Below are 23,203 nucleotides of genomic sequence, written 5' to 3' on the forward strand. Positions count from 1 at the left end.
CCTGCTTCATAAATATTTGCATGTGTTTTGAATCTCCTTGTTAGCTTGAGTATGTCATGCGCGTCTACTTGTGCTCCCTGACTTCCTAATGTTTTGTTTTTTTTTCTTTTAAAGGCGTCCTTTGAGAGGCGGCACAGACAGCAGTTTTAATCACATTGCTGCTGCTGTGGTACTGTGGTATGTCATCTCAGGGTGGGCGTATCCTCGAATTTCAGAATTAATGTCTGCTGCAGGCTGACACAGAGTTTGGTTTCAAGCCTTCCTTGGTGATTTGCATGTCTTTAAAAAAAAACAGCTGCTGTATTTTCAGCTTCAGATTTAGGGAGTCTTTGTGATGATAATCAAGAGAGAATCCAGAAAGAATCACTGTCTCAGCTGGCTTCTCGAACATTCAGAGCTGCTGGTCTGTGGGGCTGTAATTGGTCCTCATGAAATGGCCAAGAATGCATGCGGTTGTTGGAGTGAAAGTACCTCAGGATGTGTTTGAGTGGATGATTGGACAGTTTGACAGTGGCCTGGGATCTGGTGTCTGTGAGGGGATGTCATCTGTGTGTGAATACTACTAAATTGATGTCTCCACAAACTGATGTTCTCCACAAAGCAGCAGCCCTCTTCATATCAGGGAGCTCTTTTCTCTATCTATTTCTGTCCTCAACTCCTTTCACAGCCTCTCACACACGTATGAGTTGGTCTGTCTCTCTGGACCCTGTTTCAGCTTCACTCTTTACACCACAGGAGAGCAGAAGTATCAGGTGAAAACAGCAGCATGAAACTAAAATAGTAATATTTTTTATGTATTTATTTATTTATTTTTATTTTTCGTTGCTGTTTTAAAAGCCAAATGTAATAAAAGATGAACTAGAAGGAGAGAAGCGAGAACAGAGCAGAGAAACATGGAACATGGGAAGTGAACCAACCAAATTAATGACAGTTGTTTTCAGTGCTTCTTACAAATTTGGTGAAATAATGGGGACATTGTCTATTGAGCCTGACTCACCTAATCTGTTTTTTCCTGTTACAATAGCCTCCAGTGTATTTGTGCAGTAGGTGCAGTCGAATGTGTGAATCAGGAGATAAGCCTGCAGCTTTCACTAGCATTGGCACTTGACTGGGCATTTTTTCACTGCAGTGGAGGTAAAGTAGAAGGGTAGCTCATTAACCACCTTGTTATCAGCAAACCTCAGGCTGCTGCAGGAGAGGGGCAATAAATATTAAAAATACATTTAATTTTAGTTTTGTTTTGTTTTTTTAGCACATGAAGAACAATGCAGACATACCATAGTGTTGTTGTAATGTTGACTAAAGCTTTTTGGGGTTGATTTCTTGAATTTGTTCTTTGTTTTAAACCACTTTTGAGACCAATTACAAGGAAATGAAGATATTTCTCCAAAATCAAGGGATAGTTAGGAGTGCACATTAATTCAGCCTGTTTAAACAGGCATAGTGCTTCTGTCTGTTTTCTGGGCTTCAAACGGCAGTTGCTCCAGTACTATGTTTACAATATAAAAAGCACTATCTGCAGCACATGTAGCAGAGTAGCATCACAGCTGTGCTGATTGCAGTCACGCTCTATAATCAGTCTTCCTGAAGAAATATGGATTTGGTTAATGTGCAGTCTCAAGATTATCATAAAATGTGCATTTACAAGAACCACAATAATGATTATATTTTTAGCAGGTCTTGGCTAGCTATTAATTGGAAGGCTAACTGTATGGGCCTATCACTTTCTTCAGTTTGAAGCTGCACATATTGAGAAGCTTTGCACATGTTTTGATCAATATTAGCAGTAGCTTTTTGCATCAGTTAAAACAGTAGAGCATAAATTATTCATTTAACAGGGATCTGTCACATGAAGGTGACTCGAGGCATTTGGCTGTGTCGACCCTTTGTTCCCTTCACTTCCACTAAGATAAATGCCTGATTCATCCAGTTACATCAAAGCGGTTTAGTCGTTAACTATCTTGCTATCTACACAAATTGTGTGGCACAGAGAATTATGAGGAAAAACATGACCAGTTGCAGGAATGTTTCACTTTATTGCAATAGTAGACGTTGTAAGCAGTGTAGGAAACTTTCTGTTTGTATGAAATCTCAACAAAGCGCAAATATGTATCAGAGTTTTGATGCTGTTGCTTGTTATTGTGGCCAAGGCAAGCAAGAAAGAATGGCTGATGATGACCTCACTGCTCTATATTTCCTGCAGCATCCAAGGACAACTTCCCCTCTGAGTGGTTTTGCCATAGCAGTGTTGGCAAACCACAAATTCTGAGTTTTCCTTCTTTGTTGATTCTTACCTTAACATCAGTCTTAGGCTTGAGTTAGCCTTTTTGTAAGATGTATAATTCGTTTAGCTTTAATCAGTCTAACCCACATTAGAGTAATATAAGAACAAAATTCAGACTGGTTTAATCCCACAGGCCACATCTTTTTGTGAAGCCGACCCCAGAATTTTGTTCTACAGACCAGGACAAATAAATTGGTTTGTCATGGAAAATAAATTTAGGACTTCAGACATGGGGAAGATTTAGAGTGTATGTACAGCAGGGGTCAACAAAAAAACCCCACTGAAAATGGACTACTGTGACATCTTTATTTTATAAACACACATTTCTAAGATCAGAGCCACGTTCTTAATATGAGCCTCTGTCTTTCATGCTCAACTGTCTGTGATTCCTATGATATTTCTGGTGTTCATGAAGCTGTATCCTCAGGCTTTCAGTCTGGAGTCTGTTCAGGACCATGAACAGACTCTGTCTCTCAGATTTCCCGTGAGAGCTAATGTCGAATCCATTAGATCCAAAGAAGACCTTGCAGAGTTTTTAACTGCACTCTGCTGTTCAGAGGGAAAGAGATGAAATTTCATTAAAAACTTCTCCTGAAATCACGACAGACTGGGCAGATCATCTTGTGCGTTCAGCACTTTGTTTACTGATAGTTAACATTTTATTATTTATATCTATCAGCCTTTTTCTTTGAGCTGATCTTTGGAAATGTATATTATTTGAGTGTACACCACATTAATAAAACATCATGACATGACATGACGTAGGCACACACTGCATTAGTGACCACTGAGGCTACACACACACACGCACATACACAGAGGCACAGACACACTCAGTCTTCATTATTAATGTGTAAAAGAGGCAGAGATGGAGGTAGTGGTAGAGGTCACGCCCAGCTGGTTAATAATTAAAGGTAGACAGGATGTGCGTGCATGTGTGTGTCTGTGTTTTTGTTTGCATACATGCTGAATGGAGCATAAACTAACAGTATAGCTTTCAACACAGACAATTTCAAGCATGCACAAAGGTTTAAACTTTTGACCTACTCCTCTGATTGTTTTCTTGCATGGCATTAACAGACTTTGCCGTGTGACTCACAAGTAAAACCGTTTCACATTCTCAACAGGCCACAGCATCCGTTATTAAGGGGAAGCAAAATAACCTACATACCAAAATCTGCAATAGCAACGATAATCAATAAGACCAGTGTATTACTCGTTATTTTGTGTTTTTCCTTTTTTCTTTTTTCTTTTAGTAAGGTCAGCTTTGACCTTGGGTGCTAACAACGAAGGTCAAGGTATTTAGCCAACCTAAGTACTCATGTCCCCCGAAGGTTAGTAAGTTGTTTTAAAGTCTGAAGACGATACAAAAAAAATTGTGGGTAATTGAAAGTTTTCACAGATTTTTCACATTTGGTGTGACCTGATTTTTCACCTAATTAAAACAGCTCGAGCTACCATCACACAAAATTTAAAAATGATATGTGGATGCTAGACTGCTAACAAACACATAAACAAACATAGTGGATTACATACTCCCTTCCTTCGGAGGGAGAAAATTTTATTAATTTTAAAGTATACTACCACCTTAAAGGATGCTATAGAAGCATTGCATTTATCTTACTAATGAGCTTTTCTTTTGAACAAAAATTCAGCCCGTCCATTCCTGTGCACCACAGGACTCTATTGTTGTCTGAAAAACACATTATTTTCATTTCTTTTTTTCACATTTCAGTCTCACCTACAACAGCCTGCTGATGGAAATGACCACCGGAACACCGTTATTAATCCATAGCTCAAAATAATCCCCAACAAATGCTCTGTTTGTTCTTCCTCACGTACCAGTTTCCTCCCAGTTTCCAAACCCCACAAAGGCCAGTTTAGCCGCATAGATTGAATTTATATCTCTGTTCATTATAAACAGCCAGGTTCGGGGAAACTCAGGTGTGCACTGTAATGGAAGATTAAGAGGGTGAGGTATGGTGATGATGGAACGGGTACAGCAGGCTTAACCTGAACAGGTTATTTTCAGAGTTAAAGATTAACACCAACTGTTAAAAGGTGCTTCTTTTTTTTTTCTTCCTGAAAATTTCTCCTGAGTTACAGATTATTGGTATTAATCAATAAAATTGTTTAGTAATGCTAAAAGGATTTCCACATATTCTTTTAGTAGGGGACAGTTTGAGTCCAGTTTTCTTAAAATCACATTTAAGGGCTCTAATGTCAGCTGTCACGTTAGACATAAACCATATTCAGAGTGGTAAGTAGGCACATTTACTTATAGATTTAAAAGACTAAATGGCCTGTAATTGTATAGCACTTTATTAGTCCCTAAGGACCCCAAAGCGCTTTGCACAACCAGTCATCCACCCATCCACACACACATTCAGTGTTTGTAGCCCTAACACTTTATGACCAGGTCTTCTAACATAGATGGTCCTTTCTCGGCTTGCCTTAGAGTCTGTGACTTTTATGTGACCGCACTTAGACGTATGAAGAAAACCTGGGTTAAAGAAAACTGCTGACCACTGATTGGTATGTTAGGCCGGTCCATACTATATACACACAGTTGTGTGTATATAGTATGCTTTTCTTTCTTTTTTTTTCAGCCTATTGTTTTGTACATTTAGCTACAGTTTGGACATACCTTACTCCCTTGGGGTCCTCGATGATGGCACCTGCAGCTGGTCCCTTTATTTGCCAGACATCTGCAGTGCTTTCACACTTGAGCTCTCTGCATTATGTTGAAAAATATGAGGTCTATCTCTGTTATGCCTGTCCCCTGTGGACCCACCCTCACTAAGAAATATCATTGGCTCATATGATGCCTTTAATGCCTCAGGTGGTTTAGGCCTACACATATGGAGCCACATGTGGCCTCCTGGAGCTTTCACTCCTACATCCCATTTGAGTCCATCTCAGACGATTTAATAGGGAGTTTGCAAAAAATCCCTTTTACCTGTTGATTAGTGGTTTCTGTTTGCTTGTATTGTCTTGTCTAGCATGATGCTTGCTTGAACGTAATCCCTGTAAGTATTTCCAGTATAGCCACATTAAACCAGACTTTAGGTTTCTTTATTAACGATGGCATGAATGAGAGGATGGTGGAGTATTTTGAACGTGCTCTGTCGCAATATGCAGTCTATAAAGGTTTTTGTTGCATGATTGGATTGTGGCTTTATGATCTGTGTCAGCTCCTGACCTTATGTGAGTGTTTGTTTTTTGTCTAAAAAGAGAGCTGGGGAAAGATACAGGACTCTGGGGGGGATGGTTATGAGGATTAGGATGATGGAAGAATAGACCACATAATTTGATAGACTAGCAGTCCCCCAAGGCCTGTGATAAATGAGCTACAAGTCCCCCGCCAAATTATGCAGGAACGCACACAGACTCACTCCTTAGCTCCAGAGTTAAGCTGTTGACATTTCAAATGGATGGCCTTTGTTTTGTCGGTGTCCACTGTCTTGGAATTGAAAGAGTCATGTTAAAGGAACCAGTATAAAAGGACAGATCTTAAAAGGCAGAACGAACAAGAAAATTACTTAAAATGACAGTAACACTGTGGCAAGTTGAATTTTCCCTGTTACTGGTTTGGATGCATGTATCATAATCATTTTAAAGGGGGCCTATTATGCTGATTTCCAGCTCCATTATTTTATTATTGGACTCTAGTGGAGTCATTTTGCATCATTCACAGTTTAAATGATCCTTATTCATCTTGTGCTGGACCTTGGTGCAGCTCCTCAGTTCATCCACTGTCTGAAAGAAAGTTTCTTCTGATTGGCTGCCAGTCAGTAACAGAATTACTGACCAGCATGTGGGTGGGGCTTCTGTGCTTTAGTTGACCATATTAAGGATATCCTCTTTTTTTTGACATCATACATGTACAAGAGTAGAAAAAACTGCCTGTTACCAAGTGTTTAGAGCAGTCTGAGGCCTGAGCTTTAGACCCACAGGAATTATTGTTGCATTTCCTGATCTTAAAATGACATTCCACTACTGTAACAGGTCCACTTTAAGGACACTGCTTTGGTATCATGTGGCCAAAAACCTTAAAAATCCTGACCTTGCTACTCAGCTAAGAACATCTTTGTGGATTGATTGTGGTTCTTCCCTCCTCAATAACAGGAATGACTGCCTCATTGTTGCACTTCCAGCACGCAGACCTTGGCTATTTGGCCCTAAGAAGAGGAAATTAGTTTTAATGTAGCCTTCCTTTAGTGCATTACTATTCAGAGAACCAGACAGTTAAAATATTGTGCAGTGCCAGATATTTTTAAACTCTGGGTTGCCCAGCGGCATGGTTTTTTTAATTTTCTTTTTATTTCATTTTTAATTTAATTTTCTTTTATTTGTGTGGGTCTGTATGTCTTCTTCTGCACTGTTTTACCCCAAAGCACATTTTAACCCTGCTAAAATTCATTTAGAGGGAGAGAGTGATAAGAGATGAGAAAATGGGTTTTAGAATTTGGAGCCAAACTCTACTCATGTGTCTTTATGTCTTTTAAAGTTGGCAGATCTTCTGGCAGTAGTTTAAATGTGTAGGTGAAACCAAAGTAAGGTAATGGTTAAAGACGGTTCTTCTCTTCTCTTCTCTTCTCTTCTCTTCTCTTCTCTTCTCTTCTCTTCTCAATAATCTCTTTCTTTCTGGCTTTTTTGGAGCACTTACAGAAATAACTGTACCTGTGGCAGGTCTCATTCGTCATTATAGACAGAAACGTGTGCGTGGGTGTGTGCGCGCATGTGTGTGTGTGTCGCTAGTCCTTGCCTAATCTACCATTGTAACATATTAAATCTATAATGATACTGGTTTCCTGGGCCACCCTAAACCATGTTTTATGGACTTACTATTTGACTTCACGGGCATATGCGCACGTGTGCATGCTACCACCCACCCTGTGGTTCAGTCGCCTAAGATTGACAGTAAAATAATAAAAGTAAATTTTTGATTAGATTTGGGGTTGTGATATCCTCCTTTTAATGACTATGGCACAGATGGGAGCAAGAAATGAATTTGATTAAATAATATCATGACCACAGTGGTACATGGATTAGCATTATGTGTGATGTGTAGCCCTGAAATTGACCATCGACTGCACTCTTTCTCTGCATCGTCTAGTTTCCAAAAACTGAAATAAATGCAATCAGATTTTGACGGGGCAATATGAAAGATGTTGTGGTAGTGCCTGTGAAAGCTACTGAAGCAACTTGCATCATGATGTACACATATCTATGTCAATACTGTCTCAAATGGTACTTGCCTGCAATATCATTAGCTATCTAACATGCCTGATAAGGTGTGCCAGCATGGCCTCCATCATCAAAATGTGAAGGTGTGGCAAGAGAGGGAGTCTAAAAAAGAAACCTGTAGCCTGCAGGCTTGTTTCATCTTGTTTGATAAGAAGAAATCAAGCAGAATCAAAGAGTGCACACAAGTAAAATATCCCTGGGCAGTACTTCTTCTCATATTGAGCTGACACTGCCATGACTCACAATCCCATCTCGAGGTACCAAGTGTTGTTTTAAGAGGATAAAGGCAGATGTCAGCTTGACAGCATGGTAACTTCTGAGACTGTGTAAGCCCCGGATAGCATGTTAAATTTCATTACAGCACAGTTAGAAATCAAGTGAAAAAGTATGTCTTGTTTGGAAGTGTTACCAAGAGAAAGCCTTTTCTCTCCACAAAGAACATGACAGGATGTGCGGTGGTGAAGGGGTGATGATTTGGGCTTGTTTGGCAATGACAGACACTGGGCACCTTGCAGCCATTAAGTTGACCATGAACTCCTCTGTATACTAAAGTATTCTAGAAGCAAATGTGAGGCCATTAGTCCAACACCTAAAAATTGGCCCAAACTGGGTCATGTACCAGCACAGTGATTCTAAATTAATCAACCAAATACATAGACATCTACAACAAGAGTTCCTTCACATTCTTTTTGTAATTTAGGTTAATTTGTAATATATTTTTAATTAAAATTTTTTACCAGGTGCTCATTTTTAAGGAGGTAAACTATTGCTGTCTTGAAATATTAGCATGCCATGACTTTTTTTTCTACATCCAGTGCTCTGATGGTCTATGGCTAATTGTAGCAGAAAATGGCTCATATGATCTTCACTCAAGTTATTTAGAAAATGGTTTACACTTAATCATAATAAGCACCTGCGGACCACTTATGTGCACCTAAAAAGCTAACCAAAGCAGGGCTTAGCAGAAGGTTAGGATACATATAAAGTGTGAATCTAATACAAATGCATGAGTCTTTTCTGCAATCCACATGAAGTGACCCAAGCTGGGGGAAAATATGGATGCAGCATGCTAGCATGAGTCTCCAACCGAGGAACTGTGCTGTATTATGTAATGGCTGGCATTCACTGTCTCATTCCTGTGGTCAGAGATCTCAAAAAGGGACTTCTGACTGTGGACTGACTTTCCTTTCAGCTTCTTCTTTCTTTCTTTAGCTGTCCCCAGTGTTTAACCAGCTAGGAGAGCAAATGCAGAGAGAGGATCGGTGATGATTCATCTTTTTACAGATGTAAGAAGGTGATAAGATTGTATGTCGACAGTTCTCCCTCTGCTTTCCAGACATTCAGCTTCCGACTTGAGCAAGTAGCTTTGGTAGAACCATGCATTGTGTTATGTTGCTATTAAGGTGGGCTTGTGCACGTGGAGCCACGTGGAAGCATTTAAAACTGCTGAGTTCAAAGAGAGGCCCACAGACGAAGCTGCCCTTGAGCAATGAAGGAGGAAACGAGTGTGTGAGTATACTATTCTACAGTATAGACTCTTTCTGGTGCAGAGACGATCACTGAGAGCTTGTTTCTGAAAGGCAGCGGGATGGGGGTAGAAGGGAATTAAAAAGGGCCCCACTGGGGGACGGAAAGGAGACGTGGTGCTGCACTCACTGTGAGAGACTGCAGCACTGGGAGAGAGAAAGATGAATACAGGCCCACATCCGTCTCCCACAGAAGCCTTTCGCGTTACGCCGACAGCCTCTGAATGAGCAAACACTTTCCTGCACTGCTTGGCCGCAAACGATATCCCCCTTTTTTTTTTTGGTAATTGGAGTAAATGAAGTCCCCCCGTGATGCACTACTAAAGCCAGTGATGGAAGAGCTGGGCCCCATTTAGGGTAATCACTGCACCCCCCTGCTTCACTGCTGTACAAAACCACCAATTTAGTAGTTTTCCTGGATTGTTTGGAGCAGTGGCCACTGAGGTGGGCTTGTGGTGAAGTTTTCACTGCTGTTTTTACAAGTTCGTCTGGTCATTTTATGTTGCAAAATGGGAGATGAATTATATCCTGTATTTGACGGGGGTTGTGGCATTTTTGATGCTGTAAAAAGTAGCTCCAGTTTGGCATGGTAACACCAGCTGCTAGAAAAAGAAAACACTGGTAGGATTATTGCCAGCAGCTGGCTGACTGGAGGGATGCCAAAACCGATTTGTGGACCTTTTTGTTTTATTTGGAAAAATGACTCTGGATGAGATTCTAGAAGGTGTTAAGGGTGACACGTGTTGTTGTTGGACACAGGAGTTTGCTTCAGGGTCTGATTTAATCAATTCAATTCAATTTTATTTATATAGCGCCAAATCACAACATAAGTCGCCTCAAGGCGCTTCATAGATACAGAGAAAAACCCAACAATCATATGACACCCTATGAGCAAGCACTTTGGCGACAGTGGGAAGGAAAAACTCCCTTTTAACAGGAAGAAACCTCCGGCAGAACCAGGCTCAGGGAGGGGCGGGGCCATCTGCTGCGACCGGTTGGGGTGAGAGAAGGAAGACAGGATAAAAGACATGCTGTGGAAGAGAGACAGAGGTTAATAACAGATATGATTCAATGCAGAGAGGTCTGTTAATACATAGTGAGTGAGAAAGGTGACTGGAAAGGAAAAACTCAATGCATCTTGGGAATCCCTGGAAGCCTATGTCTATTGCAGCATAACTAAGGGAGGATTCAGGGTCACCTGGTCCAGCCCTAACTATATGCTTTAGCAAAAAGGATCAGCCACCAGTCCTGTTTTTCCGAACACAGGAAAAATACAACCTCACATGATGAAGCACAAGTAAAAAAAGTCAGATGTAACTGAACTGAACAAGCTAGACAGGTTTATATGTGTAGACTTATTAGACTATGGGGCTTCTTGTTCTGGCTGTCTATGCTGCTGTAAATCATCACTCAATGATTGAGGGGAATAGTTAACTTGAGTTGAGGTGTCCCCTTGGTGTAGGTCATTAAAAAGTCACCAGTAAAGTAGATTGTGTTGGGGAAGGAGGTTCTGTATTTCAGAGAATAAAACAAGACCCCAGAAAGCAGATCTTGTGGCCAGTTGTCCATAATAAGGGAGCTAAAACCGACTCACAGTGTTTTTTACAGATAACTTCTCTGTTTGCAGAGTGAAATGTGTGCTGGAGCTAAGTGATTCCTCAGTATTACATTCTGGCATGCCGAGAGTTTAGCCTGGAGCTAAAACTCTTCAGTGTCAGCTTCAATATCCTAAATGAGACTTCTCCCCCCTTGCTAAGTGTTAACCATGGCTCCCTCATTATACCTTTCTAAGGCCACAAACCTGCCTCTCTCAATCTCTGTCACAGACCTGGACCAAACCCTGTAACTTCCAGTCCTGAGTCCTTGGACGTTATTGTGTGTGTGTGTGTGTGTGTGTGTGTGTGTGTGTGTGTGTGTGTGTGTGTGTGTGGGGACTGGGATGTCTTAAAGTGTTGTGAAGGGTTGCTTAATCTCTTTCCTTGCACCCTCCTCGTCTCTGTTGGGACGTTTTCCAGAAGCCTCTGAGGAATTCAATTGCGTCTCCCCTGCTGGGTCCCTGAGCTTCGAGACGTTTGTTTTCTCTGAGAAACTCTGAGAGGAATGCGGCTTGAAATGTGGGGATCGGAGAGTAAAATACGTAGTTGTGGTTTTTACCTCATGCCATCTTTGCTCGCCTTTTCTGTCACTGCTCTCAACCAAGCCATTTTGTCATGTCGAAGTCTCATCATTTGTGCTACGTTTTGTGCAACGTCTGTTATATTTAAACACAAAATTATGAAAGCACTGCTTTTTTCTCTTTTTTTTTTTACGCCTGTAGCCAGAAATATCAAACTTTGTATCCCTGGGCGATTCATCTCATTGGCTTTGACTGTGATGGATTTTTTGATTGAAGTGCTTTTTTTCCCTTTGTTTTCAAATGGATTTAGTGAGCTTTTTGGGGATTTTTATTATATTCATTGACTTTTTGTAATATTGCTTTGCTTTAATAGTGTTTGCAGTGTGGATGCTCATACCACTGCACAAATGTATTTACCACAGGCCTCCGTTAATTATTCTGGTGGGTTTCCACACCCTTTTATTCCTTGTAAATCAAATTTTTTAGCTATATATGCATGCAAGCGTATACACACACACACACACACACACACACACACACACACACACACACACACACACACACACACACACACACACACACACACACACACACACACACACACACACACACACACACACTGGATGAAGATTGCAGAGAGCTCAACAACCCCAGTTGTAATGATGCTTTTGCCTTGAGAAAAAAATAATAGCATTGATTTATTTTTGCCATCTTTGCTTTTTGACTTTGTCTTCTGGGGTAATCAAACTTTGAGTTTTGAAGCTACTATTGATGTTAACATGAAGAAAATGTACCCTTTTGTTTTCAAGCTTTAATTTATGTGCACACTGAAAGATGGCCACCATTACAAGTGTGCAAAAATGTGTATTTTAGTTAGTTCTTTTAGCAGTAGATCCATAGATTGAAAGGTTGGGCAGATTCCTCAGCAATAAGTGTTTTTATCCTGTGAGGTCTACCCCAGATTATGGTCTGTTTTTTTTTGTTTTTTTTTTTGGTTTTGTTTTCTGTTTCACAACATGGACATATTCACCATCATCTATTGTTGTGAAGTCTTGTGTCTTGATTATTTCCACGTGGGGTTTTCGGAGCTAGAAAGTGACCATATTTAGGACTGGTATGTGGAATGTAAATTTCTCTGGTAATATAAGCTAGCTTGGTTAGCAATGTACACCCACAGACGTCACAGATAAATGGCATAAAATTCCATCCACGCAACTTTTTTTTTTTTTTTGCCACCTATCTGGGTCCAGATCATAAGAAAAACAACCTAAGAAGAGACGTTCAGACCTGCCTCTACCCATCCACCTCATCCACCACTTCTGGGATGACTGAAGTGTTCCCAAGCCAGGCAAAAGATTTGATCTCTCCAGCTATTCTTCAGTCTACCCCAGGGCCTCCTCCCAGTCTGAAACGCCTCACGTAGGAGGTCAAAAGTGGGGTTTTTTGGGTTGTTTTTTTTTTTTTTTCTCCACAAAGTTTTCAAACAGTTGCAACATCTCCCCTTTGTATATCTGTATATCTCTGAGTTTCTTTGCTAAAATATCATAAAGCCTCCATTAGCTCCTTTCAGTGTAGCGGACCAGCAGCTTTACTCTGAGCCCCTCCCAAATGACTGAGCTGGTAGCCACAGCAGATGGTAGCAAAGTAGACCAACTAGTAAATCAACATGTTTACTTTTACACTCAACTCAATGTTCTGGTATGTTGTGGGGAAAAATGTCCGCATTACTACAGGTGTTTCACCCTCCCCTCACATGTGAACTAGACAGCAACATACTTAAACTCCTCCACTGGGGGCAGCAAGTCGTTCTCAACCCAGTAGTGGACTCTGCCCATTTCACTCTGAGAACAATACCCTCAGACACAGAAGTGCTAATTTCCATTGACTGATTTACATTTACCAAAAAAATAAGTTTGTGCTTCTTGGGTTGTCTGTTAGAACACTTTGCATAACAACACAAACATGGTCGAGAAGTCTATTCACTTCGCCACAACCACTCATATAACAAGCTAGTTATATCAAATTTCTTGTATGAGGGACACAGGCTGTAAACCTGCTTACTTCCGCTCTACAATTGGAGTGTATGAGGACTGACTAATACACATTTGCAAATAGCATCATTTTCCAGGCCAATATCTGTATCATAACTGCTCTTTCCAGTTAAATTGTGTTATGACTGTGGGACTCTTTGAATAAAAACACAGTAATGTTAGTTAGCTTGTTTCTATGTTATCATTGAGTTTCTTTGTGGTGCTCCGGAGGATTTTAAGAAGCAGCCCCATTGCAAGATTTAAAGACCTCATTATTGCACAAGGCGTAACACAAATGAACCAACTGCCATACTACGCAAGAAACTAATTGCTTTTTCTTAATGGTACAGCATTGTGCATGTTATTTCCCTCTGCTGTTCAATTTAATTGTCTGCCTCAAGTGCCACACACACACACACACACACACACACACACACACACACACACACACACACACACACACACACACACACACACACACACACATATTAATAGTGCATAAAGAGACAAAGCCATGTCTTCCTAGTAGCCCTGTAGGCATTTTCATCAACCCCTCAGCAGGGTTGTTGCCAGTTTGATTTCCTGCAGTGCATTATTGTTACTAGTGGCAATGCAGGCAGGTATTCAGCAACATGCTGTTTAATCAGCAGGCCTGCGTGTGTGTGTGTGTGTGTGTGTGTGTGTGTGTGTGTGTGTGTGTGTGTGTGTGTGTGTGTGTGTGTGTGTGTGTGTGTGTGTGTGTGTGTGTGTGTGTGTGTGTGTGTGTGTGTGTGTGCGTGCGTGCGTGGAACCCTTCTGGCCATGATGAAGAACTGGCTGTGACATCTTTCCAGTAGGTTAAGCTACTGATCGTGTGCTGTGGGCAGAGACTGTGCACAACTGGATGTGAAATATGATATATGGAAACTAAATGCTGATACCTGCCATGCAACTGAAAAATTAAACGGAGTACCTTCCAGGTGTAGCTAAAAGGGAGATTTACTTTAGGCATAGCAGTGTAGCAAGAGCTTTAGTGCATCATGTTAAAAATTGACTACCAAGCCTGTGCACTATATTACACATATGTGTCATTGAAGATAAAATAAGAAATTATGGTTCCAGGAACATTCTGAGGGAAAAAATCAGAATTTCTAAGCTTAAAAATAAATTGAATGTGCTAAAATTATAAGAGAAAACTCTAAGTAGGAAAAAAAAAACTGTGGTTTTTGTCAAGGAACTACATCATTTCACTTTGCAAGGTTGGATCAACCTTGTCATACCACCTTATCAATTTGTGCTTCAATTTGCAATTTGCAAGAAGGACATGCTCAGGAAGACTAGAAAAACACAGCATATAACACTTTCTTTTACACCTCCACCCTTGCATCTTCAATTGTTATTCCTGCTTAATGGTGAGCACCAAGCCTCAGAGCATCAGGTTCTTGATTCAAGTCTCCCGATGGTCCCAGAACTTCCTATGTGACCAACCTCTCATCATTAAACAAAAATATGTACTGGTATGAGAGTGCTTCCTGGAAGTTGCTGACTGTCGCAGGCAAATGCTGGTTGCTCCCAAAACCTCCCTGCCATTGCCTTATTCACTATCAGACTGCATCAATGACAGTAACTTGTCATAAACGCACACCTTTTACTCTCTGAGCTGTAGTAAAGAATACCCAATATGTTGGCATATTGTGCGAAGTAAATAGACACAAAAAGGGCGGTGGGCAGTATGACAACTCGTGTAACTATGTAATTATTGGAACCCTATTCTTTGTCCCTTCCCAAAATGTGCACAGGCCACTAAACATTACATTATCTGGAGCCTTGGGGAACAAACCCAGTCTCATTTGTAATGGTCCCAATAGCTGGTCGGGGGATGGGTTGGACAAAATGCTGGCATGCATACTGGTAGAGAAAGACAGTGTGCAAATAAACACTTTTGGATTCAAACTTCCCTTGAGCATTGGAGTAATTTCTGTGCATGTGCTGTGCTGCATGTTGCTGTAACTCGATCTCTGTTCTCTGTTGTTTCTTTCTTTCTTTTTGGTCCACTGATGTGCAGTGAGCAGCATGCTCTGGTACGAAGCCTTTGGAGTTTCATGATAACACCATGAAGAAAAATAAAAAACATACACAGATCATTGCTCAAATATCTGCATGGTATTTGTACTCGGAGCCAGAAAGGAATGTTAGTTGAGGTTCAGGTAATTCTCTCGCACTCTCTATGGGATTTCTCCTTTTCCCCCCCCCCTCCCTCTGTCATTTTTTTCTTTTCCCTAAAAAAGCTGCTTTTAGAGTAAATTTCACACGAGTACGAGCACAGTTTTTCTCGTTTACCTTTAAAAGCACATAGCTAGATAGATCCCTGCTGGTAATTCATAGCAGGGGCCTGAAGGAAGAAACTGAATAGCTTTGAGGTGTGTTTTGTTTTGTTTTTTCTTTTTTTCTTCCTGGTCTTTCCCCCTGCAAAGCTCTTATCATCACTCTCACCCATCTGGTTTTCATCCCTGTTAACATTAGTCAGACTGCTTCAGACCAGACTAAGACTACATAGAAGAGGAACTTTCAAACATTCCCGTAATTTATGACAGTTTGCCCTGAGTCTTTTTCATTAGTTTCGTGCATATGTGCAATTATGACCTGGATAATGGGAAATCTTCATTTTTAATTTCCGGAAAGCCTGATGAGTTATAAAATGCTATAAATTCCCTTGGCAAGTGTAAATTTAAACCTTCTAAGTAAAGCAGTTGTTCTGCAGACATTACAATTTATCACAGCCAAACAAAACCTGTGTCCATACATTGTTTCTTTCTTTTTTTCCCCCCCCTAGGTTTCATAGGTCATTTGCATCAATGGCGCTGTGGGATTCTCTGTAAACCCTCAGCACGCCATGGCAGATGGTGAGAATATTTGCCTTGGCCATGTGTTGCAGGGTATTTTGGGGAAAAAAAAGCTGAAAGAGAGAGTGAAGGGAAAACTGGAGGATAAATAATAAAATCAGCTGGTTTAATGTCTCATAGACTTTCTTTATTGTAAATGAAAGGCTAACTTTAGATTTTAGAGGATCGGGCAGAGAGATACGCATTGGACAGTTAGCTAAAGTCATATTTTAAGCCCTTGGTTATTGGTAACTGGCTGGAGTTGTTAAATTGAGTTGTTTGGGGTTTGGTTGTTTGTTTGCTTGGCTAATTTAGTGATCTGCATCCTTTCTTTGTTCTTTGACTTGCTCCAGGGAACAATAATTTATGCTTTCTTATTAACTTTTAACCTCTAACACAAAGAGAGCTTCAGCCAAGGAGAGACAGTAAAAATAAAAGGAGAGTAAAATTGCACAGAAAAAAAATCTGGTGAAATGTATAGAGGTTTTCTCAGCTATTGGCCTCAAGAGGCTAAAGGACGACTGGATAGGAGAAAAGCGAGCAATTACTTTGATATACCACAGCCCAGTTTAGCCAGACTCTGACCTTGTGGCATGAGAGGAGTCTTGGTTTAAATGCAGCGAGGGAGTGGGAGAGGAAGTGCATTTTAGCTGGCTGATGACTTTGCTGGGTTACAGTGAGGGTGTCTTTTTGGCTGGAAGGCGCACAGACAGGCCTGCTTATTGGCAAGTGTTCCTGATAGGCAGAGAGCCTAACTGAAGTCTGGACACTAGAGAAGCGCTGGAGCGACTCCAGAGGAAATCCAAAAGACACAGAAATAAGTTCCAAGTCCAAGCAACTTTTTTAAAGTTCAAACTACCAAGTTGTAAGTGCCTGCCTTTGGGTTTCAGGTACTTCTTGCTGACTCTAGCCTTGTTTATACTCCTTCACTGAATGGGATTCACCACAATCATCCTGCAAGCAGACTATAATGGATATTTTTATGCTCGGGTGTGACACGCAACCCCCTAACACACATCTTTTATTTTTTATATTTTCTAAGGGGCGGCTCTATAATTTGTGTGTAGTTTGCTGCACAAAAAAGAGCCTGAGTCATCTAAAGAAAGGTAAACAGAAAGAGGAAGCAGTCGGCACACAGCTGCAGACAGGCCTCTGTGTTTCATTGACCTTTTCTCGTGACACGCACTTGATGGAAAATCTTTTTCTTTCTTTTTTTTTTTTTCCCTTTCTTTTTTTTTTTGCTTCGCATAATTAAATTTTTTTCCCTCATTAGCTACATTTTAACACAGCAAGAAGGTGCATAGCAAACATTAGAGAGCTATTGTAATGACTTCTTGAGATTTTTTTTTAAGCATTTTTTTTCTTTTCGCTTGGATGGTTGAATGATACCCGTCAGACTTGAAGCTAGAATCCAGCACCAGTGTACTGGTGGATGGGCACTTAGGTTGGTGGAGCATGCTGCTGGACCTCTAATTATCTTAAATGAGAAAAGCCATGTTGATGTATGGCCCTACAAGAGAGCTGAGTTTAAAAAAAAAAACAAAAACAAAAAAAACCTTAAGCAACATGACACTGGCCTCCACAGGTTGATTTTTGGTGTCTGGAGTTGGAGGATATTTATATTCATTAATGCATCACATATTTCTGGGTTTACATCATTGTGTATCTGATTGTCTCATGGATCAGAGCAAAATTATAGCCCAGCATAAAGTATGATAAAAATGTGCTTCTTTGTGTGTTTCTGGCAGACAGAGAACGCCCCATTGATGGGAGAAGCTGAATGAACTGATTGTGATTTGAAGTGAAAGGATCTCAGTCTGAGCTCTGCAGTGGCCAGTCTGCTCTCTTCAGTTGGATGATTTCAACATACTTATTTTTAGACCCCGACCAAAAGAGAAAAAAAAATTATAAAAGAAAAAAGAAACAAACTACGAACTTGATTTGCCTTGAGGTCCTCTGTCGTTATCATCCTCACTATCTCGGTACATTGCTTTGTATGACACAAAGCCTATTTCTCTTCTCTTGCTGTATGTTTGACCTCAGCTGGATGACCATTTCCTCTGCTGAGACTGTTGCCAAGATCAGAGGAGGTCATGAGAACTGGCTGTACTATTCAATTTTTAAGTACCACTTTCTAGAGTTGAAGCCTCTTTAGAGAACTTGGATTATTTTAGTAATTCCAAGAACTAAGAGTAAAATTTTAATACTAAAATGGGATGTAATGCTAGACTTTATCATTTAACACTAGCTGAAGCTTTTATGGTGTTTTGACTGTTTAATCTAGAGTTTCTCCTTTTCCTGTATTTATGGATATTATTTTTAAACAGAAGATTTGCCTTGAAAAAAGCAGCACACTTTAGACCTCTTGGAAAAGTCAAGCCTCACGGACTACAATTTTTAGTCTCAGCTTTAGAGCAGAAATAAACATGTTTACAGCCTGGTGCAAAAGCAATTGGGACTCTCAGGGATTCTGGTTTTTGTGTTTTGTTTTTAACTTGGCTGTTAAAGTTGTATGCAGTAAAACAGTAACCACACTGACTAACATAATTTTTTGTCACGTTCAGTGTTTAGTTGTACTAAAGCCCAATCCAAGTTCGGTTTCTCTGTGGATGCGTTTATATTGTTTTAAGTCTGTTTCGGTTTGCTAGCCAAAATTAACATCCAATTTAATATTGAGGTTTTGTAGACATGTGACCATTAACCACATGTCTATAACCTATACACCATTTTGGACATGTAACAATCATGGGGACAGGGGAGGATTACTTGAATAAGGCTCCAGTAACTGGCAACCACCTAAATGAGGGAAAAATTAATGTTCCAACCTGCTGTGAGTGGTTCCACGAGGCCGATGGCAACTGTAAGGAAAATGATTGCCAAAGCCTCCGTCACACAGGCCTACAGACCTGCTGGGAACCCCCCATCACTTGAGAAAATTCACCAGCCAGTTGGCAAAAACCTCCTTGTGGTCGCTTTGGTTGTTAGAGTATTGCTGTGGTCATAATTTGAATCCTAGTGACGGACTTGTCTCCAAACAACTTTCTGAGCTGGGGTTGCCTTCAAAGTTATACCTCTGCTCTGTAGCCAATTTTTTTTCAAAAGACATGAAACATGATAAACTGTAGGCAACTGTGACAATCCTCTAGCAACCATAGTGATAATTAAAAGAATTTTGGTGCAGCACCTTCTTTGAAATCTGTTTGACCCAGCGATGGCCAGAAACCACCTCCAAGAGTCACTACCGACAAGTCAGGGAATACACTTTTTATACAATTTTTCCATAGCAACCGGTGGTGGTGCTACGTTCAATGTGGCGAAAAACTCTTGAGTCACATGAGAAACATAAACACAGTGAAGTACAGATGCACCTTGTTATCAAAGTTGGCTAGTTTTGCAAACTTTGAAACTCCCCTTGTGTACAAATATGGTGGTCACATCCAGTTTCAGAAAGGCCAAGATGGCTGCAATCATCAAATCAGTGGCTATATTCGTCTTTTAAAAACCATTTGATCTCATGAAAATGCAGCAGTGCCTTTGTCAGGCTTCACACTGACAGTTGATTCCCTCAGAGTTTTGTTTTGCTTTATCCCACTTTCCACTTTTGCTTCCTACATCTGAAACAAGTGAATGAAAGTGAAACACCATGAAAATCTACAGTAAACAAGACAAGAAATTCTTGATAACCTTGGAACTGGATTTAACAGAGCTCTCAACGTTCCCCCCTTCTGCATACAACTTTGAAGTCTGAAACCGGCTTCTTTCAGTACTCTGTGGACCAGGTTTAGTGAAGTTTGCCTGCTACTGCATGTTGTTTTTAGAGGTTTGCTTCAGTGCCCAAAAAGAGCTGAGTCTGACCGCGCCTATCGGGTTTGGCATCCTGTTTTCCTCGATTCCCAGCGCTTTAGCGATCACCTTTTAATTCCAGCTCCTCTTTTTTTTTTACCGTTTAAGTTACATTGGGGATTTCTTTTGAGTGCCGGCTAACTGCCGGCTAACTGTTTTGACAGAAAACAGAATACAAACTGGTTAATGAAACTCGCTGCTTTGTTGAAACTGAAGATATGTAAGAAGAGACATGTGAGCCCTGTTATTATAACTGGTATTGATATATACGCATTTCACCTCTGCTCGATCACTGACATTCCCATCTGCATTCCAGTGTGTTGTATTACAGTGCATGTACACTGGCTTACAGTAGTTATTGGTGAGGAGTTTGCTGATATTGGAGGAAATTGCTTCTTTCCAAAACATACTTGGAATTTAGTCTTGATTTCACTTGGATAGTTTTGCCCTAAGAGGAGAGGCTGCACCCTGTTTCAAAAGGTTCAAAACCCTTGGTTAAGTCTAAATCTCCAACTCCATCCTTACCAGTATGTGGTTCACTGTGCTGAGTGTTTCTTGGATCACATAATAAAACTCCTGCGTCTCCTCCAAACCCAACATTGCTCTGCACTGCAGAAAACTGGACCCCATATTTTTAAAATTTTGTGCAGGAGATTCCATGGATGTTTTTAGTTAATGGAGCGCATTAGAGAAAATAACACAAGAGAAAAAAGAGAAAATGGTCAAATTAAAAGCAAATAGCTGTTTCACAAATGCTGCTGCAGACAAACCAAACAGGCAGCGCTGAGTGGTTAAGATCAATCATAGGAGTGAAGAACAGAAACATATATCTGGCTACATGTTGAGAAGAAAGAAAGAGGAGGGTGGATTTTTCTCTCCAGACTTGTCCACCTCCTACCCCCCCCCCCCCCCCCTTTAAAACCAAGATTACCATTGAACATGCCTGAATCCTGTCCAAACTCCAGAAATCCATGAGCTGTGACATCTGTCACTCTCTCTGTGAAAACATACATACATTCACTACGAGTCCTCAATATCTAGCAGCAGACTGTGTCCATGTCTGGAACCGACATGTTCGGTGTAACTACAGTATGTGGGTGTGTCCCCACAGACTGGTCGGACACATGCGGTAGCCAGATGTTGACAGACTTGGCTCTCATATTGACCTTCAGAGCTCTGACTCCTCCTCTATATTTTCCTTTCCACCTACAGCATAATATATGTGTTTATATGTACTTTTAAAGTACAAAGCCTCTGCTGTGTCAGGAAGATTATTACTTCTAATACTCTGTCCTCCTTGTAAGCGCACATTATCTGTACAGAGGTCCAAAGAGTACAACACTAAGAAAAAAAATGCTTGACATAAATAAAAGCATTTAAATGGTTAAAAACACCACCACAACAAACTGATTGTGCCAGAAATGTTAATCCTGATTATTTTGTTTATTATTGAGGTCATGCTCATTTTTAGATGATTAATCATTAGTCAACTTTAGAAACATTCTGTTATTGAAGTGCCTTATACCACCACTAAATTTTAATTTTAGACCAAACTCCAACCAATCAAAAACCAAATATGTAGATGGGTGGTGGAGTGTTTTTGACCTTGAAGCTTACCTTGCAAGTGCACCTGCAGGGCACAGATGGAGGCCCAGGTGGCAGCAGGCTCACTTTCCTCACATGACCTCCACAGGAGCCACAGGGAGCACGACTAGGGTTTCCACTGGTTCACCTACAATGATTAGAGCTTTAGGGCCCTTAAATAAATCTGCTCATCAAAGGCTTTGTTTTTTCCCCAGAATGTCTTGGCTCAGTCTGAACTAAACGGTGAAGAAGTTTCAGCTTTCAAAGAGGGACAAAAGTGCACTGCTGAAACAAAACATTGCATAACCACTGAATGAATGCAGCAGAGTCATCCTTTTAGCTGTATTATCTTGTTTCCGTTATTGCTGGAAGCAAAAATCATAACAAACTAAATTGTATTAATTACTCAGCCCCCACTCGCCCGCAATTCAGTATTTAGAAGGAAGTCATGTGTAAATGCTTAAATGTCCTGGTAGAAGATGAGTTTACAAGTGTTTTGAGTGTCCTACAGAGAGCAGCACATGTGTAATACGAGGTCAAAGCCAAATTGGAATCAGAGTTTAAATTTTATAGGCGTGACTCTTTTGGATACAAGTCTGCAAATTGTAAAATGTACATCTACCATATTTAGATCAGTCTGATGCATTATGCTATGGTAACACTAGAGAACAGTAGTTGGAGGCCAAAATTACTGTGATTGTGTTCAAGATGTGGATCAGGTCTGCGATCGCTCAGGCAGTTGCCTTCCTCAAAGCTACTTTGGTTCATCGAGTTGGTAGAAAAACAGCAAAAAGATGGAGTCAGTTTGAAATCAGTTTGCACTTGAATTGGGTTCAGTTGGAAATATCTTTCAATCTGTTTGCAATAATACAGCAAATAACTGTTTATTTAGTGGTCAAACTGTTGCAACAAATTAACTCACATTAACAAGACAGAATCTCAAAGATTTGAAACAGAAAAATAGAAATTCCTCCACAAACTGTGATGTTGTTGCTGCAGGATGATGTTTTAACTGCAAAATGATGTAGGCGCTCAGCACTTAATAATGGTCGTGGCAGATGGCCCCGCCTCTCCCGGAGCCTGGTTCTGCTGGAGGTTTCTTCCTGTGAAAAGAGAGTTTTTCCTTCCCATTGTGTCCAAGTGCTCATTGACGGTCATTTGATTGTCTGGGTTTTCTTTGTATTATTGAAGGGTCTGTACCTTACATTATAAAGCTCCTTGAGGCGACTGGGGTTTTTTGTAATTTTTTGCTCTATAAATAAGGCTGAATTGAATTGAATTAATGGAAGGAAATTAAGTAAACTTTGAAAGTGTGTTGGGTGTAAATTTTGAGCCCATTTTTCAATTTTGCTCTTTTACTTTGGATTTTTCTTCTCGTCCTTCCCTTTTTTTTTTCTTATCTTTTAATTTGCTTGGGAATATTTGTTGCTGGTGTAGGAAAATGATCAAACCATCATTGCAGAGAGAAATGGACATCACACACACACACACACACACACACACACACACACACACACACACACACACACACACACACGCATACCCACTACCTTCTCCCGATTTTAAGAGCATCCACGCTCTATGTTTTGTCTCCTAGTGAAGCATTAAGTGTTGACTTAAAGTGCAGTTCTCATGATTTAGATGAATATGTGTCATTGGTTGTGTGTGTGCCTGTCAAAGTAAGGAATGTGTGCCTTTCTAACTGCATA

At 40.5% G+C, this 23,203-nt stretch overlaps 1 protein-coding gene across 5 annotated transcripts in view; it reads left to right on the forward strand.

The window, feature by feature from the left end:
• Positions 1-23,203, forward strand: part of LOC101479692 (FERM, ARHGEF and pleckstrin domain-containing protein 1) — a 70,203-nt gene that overhangs the window by 11,283 nt on the left and 35,717 nt on the right. The window lies entirely within an intron of this gene.

This window comes from Maylandia zebra, linkage group LG23 (assembly GCF_041146795.1).
Source record: "Maylandia zebra isolate NMK-2024a linkage group LG23, Mzebra_GT3a, whole genome shotgun sequence".
NCBI lineage: Eukaryota > Metazoa > Chordata > Actinopteri > Cichliformes > Cichlidae > Maylandia > Maylandia zebra.